The following is a 7,934-nucleotide window of genomic DNA, read 5'->3' as shown; positions in this document are numbered from 1 at the left end:
GTTAGGTATACAAACATTGATCAGGCAGGTACCCCTGTTAATGAGGTATGCCCCTCCCTTCCCTAGCAACTTCCCTGTTAATGAGGTATGCCCCTCCCTTCCCTCAACTGCCAATCCCACCCTCCCCACCAACAGTTTCCCATTACTGCCAATCGCTTTCTTATAGCATTATAATTGTTCAAGGTCCTCTTATGAGTGAGAACATATGGAACTCTGTTCTTTGTTTCTGTGATAAATCACGGAGTATGATCAACTCCAAATTCATCCAGGTTGCCGCAAAGTTCATATATTTGTCATTCTTTAGGCTGCATAATATTCCATTGTGTATATGTACCACATTTTTTTTATCCAGTCCAGCTTCAATGGGCAACATAGTTGGTTCCATGTTTTTACTATTATGAATAGAGCTGCAATAAACATTCGTATGCAGGTATCTTCTTTGTAGAATAATTTGAGTTCCTCTAGGTATATTCCCATTAGGGGAATTGCTGGGTCATATGGAAGGTCAATTTCTAGTTCTTTCAGAAATCTCCAGACTGTTTTCCAGAAATCTCCAGACTATTTTCCAGAGACTGTTTTCCACTGCATTCCCAACAGCAGTGTAGAAGTGTTCCTTTTTCTCCACATCCTTGCCAGCATCTGTTGTTGTTTGTTTTATTAATGATGGCCATTCTTAAAGGGGTTAGGTGGTATCTCAATATGGTTTTTTTGTTTTGTTTTGTTTTTTTGAGTTGGAATCTCACTCTGTCACCCAGACCGAAGTGCAGTGGCACACTCCCAGCCACCACAGCCTCAACCTGCTGGGCTCTAGCGATCCTTCCGCCTCAGCCTTCCAAGTAGCTGGAACCACAGGCACGCGCTACCATGCCCAGCTAATTTTTTATTTATTGTGGAGATGAGGTCTCACCAAGTTGCCCAGGTGGGTCTTGAACCCACGGGCTCAGGCAATTCACTCACCTCAGCCTCCCAAAGGGCGGGATTACAGGCTGAGCCTCCGAGCCCGGCTCAATGTGATTTTGATTTGCATTTCTCTGATGATGAGTGAGACTGAACACTTTTTCATGTGTCTGTTGGTTGCCCGTATATCTTCTTTTGAGAAGTATCTATTCATGTCTTTCGCCCACTTTTTAAAGGGGCTCAAACCAGGCCATTTCAATGTTTAAGTGAATTAATTAACTTCTCTTTGGCCAAATTCTCCTGGAATGTAAATGAAGAATAGCAGTGCCACAATAAAAATACTAAGAATGTTATATTAGTTAGAATGCATAAAGTATTCATAACAGTGACCCATATGTTGTATGTGGTATAAAAAGAAGCACATCAGACTCAGGAAATATCTGATCAAGAAAAAAATATATTTTAGAAAGACATTTTTAGAAAGAGCAATTTTGCATTTAATTCTCCATGGAAAAATAACTACAACTCGTATTCATGTAGAATTATCTGTTCAAGAGTAATTATTGAGACTGAAAATAATAATATCAAAATAGCCTCCATGGAGTTGAAAATTGGAATAATTTTCCTTTTCCAGATTGTCATTGGAATGTTGGGGAATTTCTCACTCTTATATCACTATACATTCCTTTAGGTCAATGGATGCAAGTCAAGGTGCACAGATTTGATTCTCAGGCACCTGACTGTAGCCAGTTTCTTGGTCATTCTCTCTAGAGGAATTCCAGAGACCATGGCAGCTTTGGGGCTGAAAGAACTTTAGTGATGTTGGATGCAAACTTGTTTTTTGTTTTTTTTTTGAGTTGGAGTCTCACTCTGTCACCCAGACTGGAGTGCAGTGGCCACTCCCGGCCACCGCATCCTCGACCTGCTGGGCTCCGGCAATCCTTCCACCTCAGCCTTCCAAGTAGCTGGAACTACAGGCTCATACTACCACACCCGGCTAATTTTTGATTTATTGAAGAGATGAGGTCTCCCCAAGCTGCCCAGGCGGGTCTCGAACCTGCGGACTCAGGCAATCCACTCACCTCAGGCTCCCAAGGCGTGAGGTTACAGGCTGAGCCACCGAGCCCGGCTTAAACTTGTTTTCTTTTTTTTTTTTTTTCCATTTTAAACAAGAAGTTTATTTAAACAACAAGACACTTAACATGAAGGGAAAACTATCAGGAATTCTTTTTTTTTTTAGAGTAATTTATCCCTACTTAAAGACAGATTGCCCTACATGTAACAGCTACGTACAAAAAAGTTATAAATCGTCATTGGCTTTACAATGATAAATGAAAACATTAAAACTCTCCAACTGAACAAGGTATGCAAGGATTTTTTTATGTTGTTGTCTTTTTGTTAAAACAGTGAGAGCAAAATAACTTACTGTAATATAAAGATAAGAGTTGAATGAGCATGCCACTAATGGAGAAAGGGGGTATTTTCACAGAACCAGTATTTGTTCCCATCCCATCTCCGCTTGATGTCAATCAAAACATACCATTGGCCATTTAGTTAAAAAATAAAATTGCAATATGCGTGTGCACGTACATCCGTTACTTTATGTACAATAAAGGAATGGGGAAGGGGAAAATGAAAGAATAAAGAAAACTATACTGTAGTAGTCAGGATGTGGTGGAACCAAATTGCAGTTTTCTAATTGAGAAAGTAATCTTGGTCTGTAAGAACAGAGTTCTGGAGTAAAGAAGGAGGTTCCCTTTTTAGTAGACACCTCCTGTCTGCTGCTGGAACACATCAATTGTATCTTCATCCTCCATCTCCAACTGTCGTTCACAATAGGCTTTCATTAGTTTACTAAGTGGTGTATGCCTCTTAATCTTAAACTGTACCATAGAACCATCCTACCCCGCCACCTTCAAATTAATATGATCGTTGTTCTCAGTCTTGACTCCTTCCTTGGGTTTTTCCTCGGCCATGGCCAGCGCCGGAGTCTCCTCAGCAGCCGCTTCACAAGAGGCAGCAGGTCCGCACCGAATGAGCACACAAGCAGCACCAGGAGCGGCAGAAGAAGGAGGCGGCAGCAGTGGACGAGGGAGCTAAACTTGTTTTTTATGTTCAGAGTGAGTATGGAAGTGACAATTGGCAGCAACTGCCTGTTGACTGTCTTCCAGTCATCACCATCGGCCCTAGGAACTCCAGGTGGGCGGAGCTTAAAGTAAAAGCTCCCAAGTACATCACACCTTCCATATACCCAAGCTGGATCCTGCACTTGCTGGCACATCTCATTTTACCTGTGGTTATGACTGGCAAATGGAAAACTGCAAACACCACGACGAGAAGAGACTTTAGATACTGTTCTACTACACTTCATGGCAACATCTCATTACAATCACTGTATGCAGCACTGATATCCATCCCTAGACCAGAGGCTCCATGGTTTTCCTCCTGTTCAGATACAAGCAGCAGTTCCAACACACTCACAGGACCAGTGTCTCCTTCAAATCGTCTCCTGAAATCAGAGCCACCCACAGCATCTGTGTCCTGGTGAGCACATTTGTGTGTTTTTACATCCTCTCCTATATCATCCAGCTGAGGTTGACTGTTTTTCATAACAGAGGCTGCTGCCTCTGCCTTCACTTTTATTTTATTTTAGTATTTATCTAACTTTTTATTTTGAAGATGTGGGTACAATTCAGGTTAAGTATACAAATGGTGGTTATGCAAGTACCCTTGTTGATGAGGTGTGTCCCTCCTTCCCGGCAATTTCCCACTACTGCCGATCCCACTCCCCTCCCCGGCTGTTTCCAACTATTGTCAATCTCTTTCTTTTTTTATATATATATAATTTTTTTTTTAATTTTATTTTTTTTTTTAGTTGGAGTCTCACTCTGTTGCCCAGACTGGAGTGCAGTGGCCGCTCCCGGCCATCGCAGCCTCGACCTGCCGGGCTCCGGCGATCCTTCCGGCTCAGCCTTCCGAGTAGCTGGAATTACAGGCGCGTGCTACCATGCCTGGCTAATTTTTTGATTTATTGTAGAGATGAGGTCTCGCCTGCCCAGTCGGGTCTCGAACCCACAGGCTCAGGCAATCCACTCACCTCAGCCTCCCAAAGGTGCGGGATTACAGGCTAAGTCACCGAGCCCGGCAATCCCTTTCTTATAGTATTATAATAATTGTTCAAGGTATGTTTATGAGTGAGAACATGTGGTACTCAGTTCTTTGATTCTGTGATAGATCACTCAGTATTATAGACTCTAAGTCTATCCAAGGTGCTGCAAGGTTCATAATTTTGTCTTTCCTTATGGCTGCATAACATTCCATCATATATATGTACCCCATTTTTTAAATCTAGTCTTCATTCAATGGGCAGCATGGTTCGTTCCATGTTTTTGCTATTGTGAATAGAGCTACAATAATCATGTGTGTGCGGGTATCTTTTTCACAGAGTGATTTGAACTCCTCTGGGTATATTCCCAGAAGGAAGATTACAGAGTCATATGGAAGGTTGATTTTTAAATCTTTTAGGAATCAGCAAACTATTTTAAACAGAGGTTGTGCTACTTTACACTCCCACCAACAGTGCAGAAGTGTTCCCTTTGCCCTGCATCCTCTCCAGCATCTGTTGCTTTTTGAGTTATTAATGATGGCCATCCTGACTGAAGTTAGGTGGTATCTCAGTGTGGTGTTAATTTGCATTTCTTTGATGACAAGTGAGTCTGAGCATTTTTTTCATGTATCTGTTGGTTGCTCATATGTCTTCTTTTGAGAAGTGTCTATTCATATCTTTTGCCCATTTTGTAATGAAGCTGTTTGGTTTTTTGGGCATATTTGAATTCTTTGTAGATCCTAGATGTTAGGCCTTTGTCAGATATACAGTTGGCACATATTTTTTCCCAATCTGTAGGCTGTCTCCCCGCTTCTCTTGATGAAGTTTCTTTAGTTTTGCAGAAGCTTGTCAGTTTGATGAGGTTCCACTTGTGTATCTTATCTCTTATGGCATGGGCACTTGGAGTTTTTATTAGAAATTGGTTGCCAGCTCCAATTTCCATAAATGTGTTTCCTGCATTTTCTAAGTTTCTTATACTTTGAGGTATACATTTACATTTAGGTATTTGATCCATTTAGAGTTGGGTTTTATGTACGGTGATAGGTAGAGGTCTTGTTTTAATCTTCTGCATCTGCCTGCTGCTCATTGTTTGCCAACTACCATTCCAGAGTGAAAAGAAATTCTGTCAGAATAAACAAAGAGTATTTAAATATTCAAAGTGAACAAACTGCAACCAGGTACTTACTAAGATGTGGAAGGCCAATTTCGCATTTCAGATTCTTCATAACAACATGTAATCATTGCCTATGGGTTTTTAAATGCAAGTCTTATCTTTAAAAAGGTATGAATACTTGTTTATTCTGAGTCAAACTTTCTTGATCAGAGAATTAAAAGAGAAAGACACCTTGCCTAGCATTCAAGAGGGTCTCTGACTTCCTAATTCTAGGCTCCAAATCTCACTATTTTCAAGTGGAAAGTTACTTATTTTCATAGTTAACACAATTAACTATGTAAACAGACCCCTAAACAGCAGGCAAAAACAGAAACTATCTCCTTACAACTTGTTTCAAAGACAAGAAACTGCTGCTTTTTTACTACTTAATTTGGATTGTTAAAGTATTATTACTTATTTTGGATTCTCCTTTCTTATTTAAAAGTGAAAAACAAGTTGGGCATGGTAGTTCAGGCCTGTAATCCCACCACTTTGGTAGGTCCAGACAGGAGGATCACTTGAGGCCAGGAGTTCAAGATCAGCCTGGGAAACATAGTAAGACCTCGCCTCTACAAAAATTGTTTAAAATTAGCTGGGTGTGGTGGCATGCACCTGCAGTCCCAGATACTCAGGAGGCTGTGCGGTAGAACCACTTGAACCCAGTAGTTCAAGGCTGCAGTGAACTATGATTGCACCACTGCACCCCAGCTCAAAGCAACAAAGAAATACCATAGCTCTAAAATACACACACACACACACACACACACACACACACACACACACACACACACAATCTATAGATATACATATAAAACAAGTTAGGTAGACTTACACACTTCTCAAAAAAAAGATAATCTATTTGATTCAGTATGGAGTGTCTATATTAGTCGTATAAATGAAAAATCTGTACATCTCTTTTTTAAACAAATTAATGTTCTCAAAAGAAACAGCATTATCCACTTCATTTCAAATGACACTAAGCTTATGTTCATTGAGACCAGGAATTCAGACCAGCCTAGACAACATAGTAAGACCCTGTCTCTTTAAAAAAAAAATTTTAATTAGCTGGATGTGGTGTATGCACTCACAGAGATATAATTCCACAGGCACCCATGGTAGAGTAGTTTAAGGTCATCACAACCAGTCGTCCCCAGTCACAGACACTCATGACTCATGCCACCAATTTGACAAACTCACCGACAGGGCTCTGTGTGTTCAACCACCAGAAAACACACACAACAGCACAACCATCAAAACAAAAACACACAGCAGTAGTCCTCCTCAGCTACACATTGACAGAGGCATACAGTCACACCCAGGTCATATTCAAGGTCAAAACCTCACTGTACCCTCCCAGACCTCAACACCACAAAGCTCCCTAATGATTCCACTCACATCACAGATCCAGTCACAGCCACTAATGATCCATTCCCAACAAATCACTTGTATTTTTGAGGAGTATGCATCTCACACCCAAGGAAACAAAGAACTTCACAGGTGGAAACTACATCACAAGGAGAAGAATCCATAGGCAAGGTCCTGGTCATGTGAGCGGTCTTAAGGTGACACCTGCAGAGACGACCAAGAAACCAAGGAGCCCGGCAGTGCTCTTGGGCCTGGTGTGGTCTCAGGGAATAAAACAATCACAAGAGCACTGAAAGGTCTCAAGGTGACATTCCCAGAGACGTCCAAGGAGCCAGGCAGTGCCCTTGGGGCTGGGATGGCTTCGGGGAACAAAACACAATCACAAGAGCAGTAAGAGGGCTCAGTGTGACACTTACAGAGGTAGCCAAGGACCCAGGCAGTGCTCTCAGGTCTGGGGTGGTGTCGGGAGCAAAACACGCAATCACAAGAGGGATAAGAGGTCCCAAGGTGACACTCGAAGAAATATCCAAGGAGTTGGCAGTGCTTCCCGGCCTGGAGTGGCATCGGGGACAAAACACGAGTCCCACTCCACACAGCAGCCTTGCCACAAGCTCAGCCAGGTCCCCGCGACTCCAGGGGGGCCCGCTGAAGCTTTAGGGTCTCCTCGGAGGACTGCGGCACCACGTCCCAAGACGCCGAGTGACACCCCGAGGACGCCCCGGGCCCTGGACGGGTATTCCCAAGTGATGGACTACATTTCCCAGAGGTCTCTAGGGGGCACGGCTGCATTAAGTTCGTGTAGAGTTGCTTGCTGGAAAATGCTGAGGGACGCGCTTCCGGCTTTGCGTATTTTTCCCCAGTGACGACTACATTTCCCAGAGATCTCTGGGGACTGTCTCATCAGAGCCGTGTAGCGTCGCATCCTGGGAAACGCCTACGGAATGCTTCCGGCTCTCCGGATTCTCGGGTTGCGAACTACAGGTCCCATAGGTCCCTGGGGAAGTGTCCTATTAGGGCCGTGTAGAGTTGCATGCTGGGAAAGTTGCAGAAAGCGCGCTTCTAGCTCCCCGGTTCTCAGGTTTCGGACTACATTTCCCAGAGGCCTCCGGGGCACATCCCGAAGAGGAGCGAGCCGAGTTTCGCGCAGGGAGGCGTGCTTCCTGCTCGCGCGATTTTTAAATCTGATTTCACCTGGACGTCGTCCCGGGGACGCCTCAGACCATGCTTCCCCTTCCGACGTCCTGGGTGTGGTAGGGCCCCGGCACCGGAGTCGTTTGCTTCTCGGGAGGAAGCTGGAGCGGGGTTCCGTGGGGAGTGGCGGTGAGGGACCCACCCGGGCGACAGGCCCGAAACGAAGAGAGAGAGAGAGAGAGAGAGAGAGAGAGTGTGTGTGTGTGTGTGTGTGTGTGTGTG

The 7,934-nt window shown here is 43.7% G+C and overlaps 1 pseudogene across 1 annotated transcript; it reads right to left on the bottom strand.

Moving 5' to 3' along the window:
* Positions 1 to 2,295: 2,295 nt before the first annotated feature.
* LOC103269811 lies at positions 2,296 to 2,970 on the bottom strand (annotated as a pseudogene). The gene has a single exon (XR_002482498.1). The product of XR_002482498.1 is annotated as a small ubiquitin-related modifier 2 pseudogene (transcript).
* Between the last annotated feature and the right edge of the window lie 4,964 nt (positions 2,971 to 7,934).

The sequence above is a fragment of the Carlito syrichta genome, unplaced genomic scaffold (assembly GCF_000164805.1).
Source record: "Carlito syrichta isolate Samal-C Ts95f unplaced genomic scaffold, Tarsius_syrichta-2.0.1 Scaffold309491, whole genome shotgun sequence".
NCBI lineage: Eukaryota > Metazoa > Chordata > Mammalia > Primates > Tarsiidae > Carlito > Carlito syrichta.
Note: the sequence above shows the minus strand (reverse complement) of the source record. Positions and strands in the feature narration are given on the sequence as shown.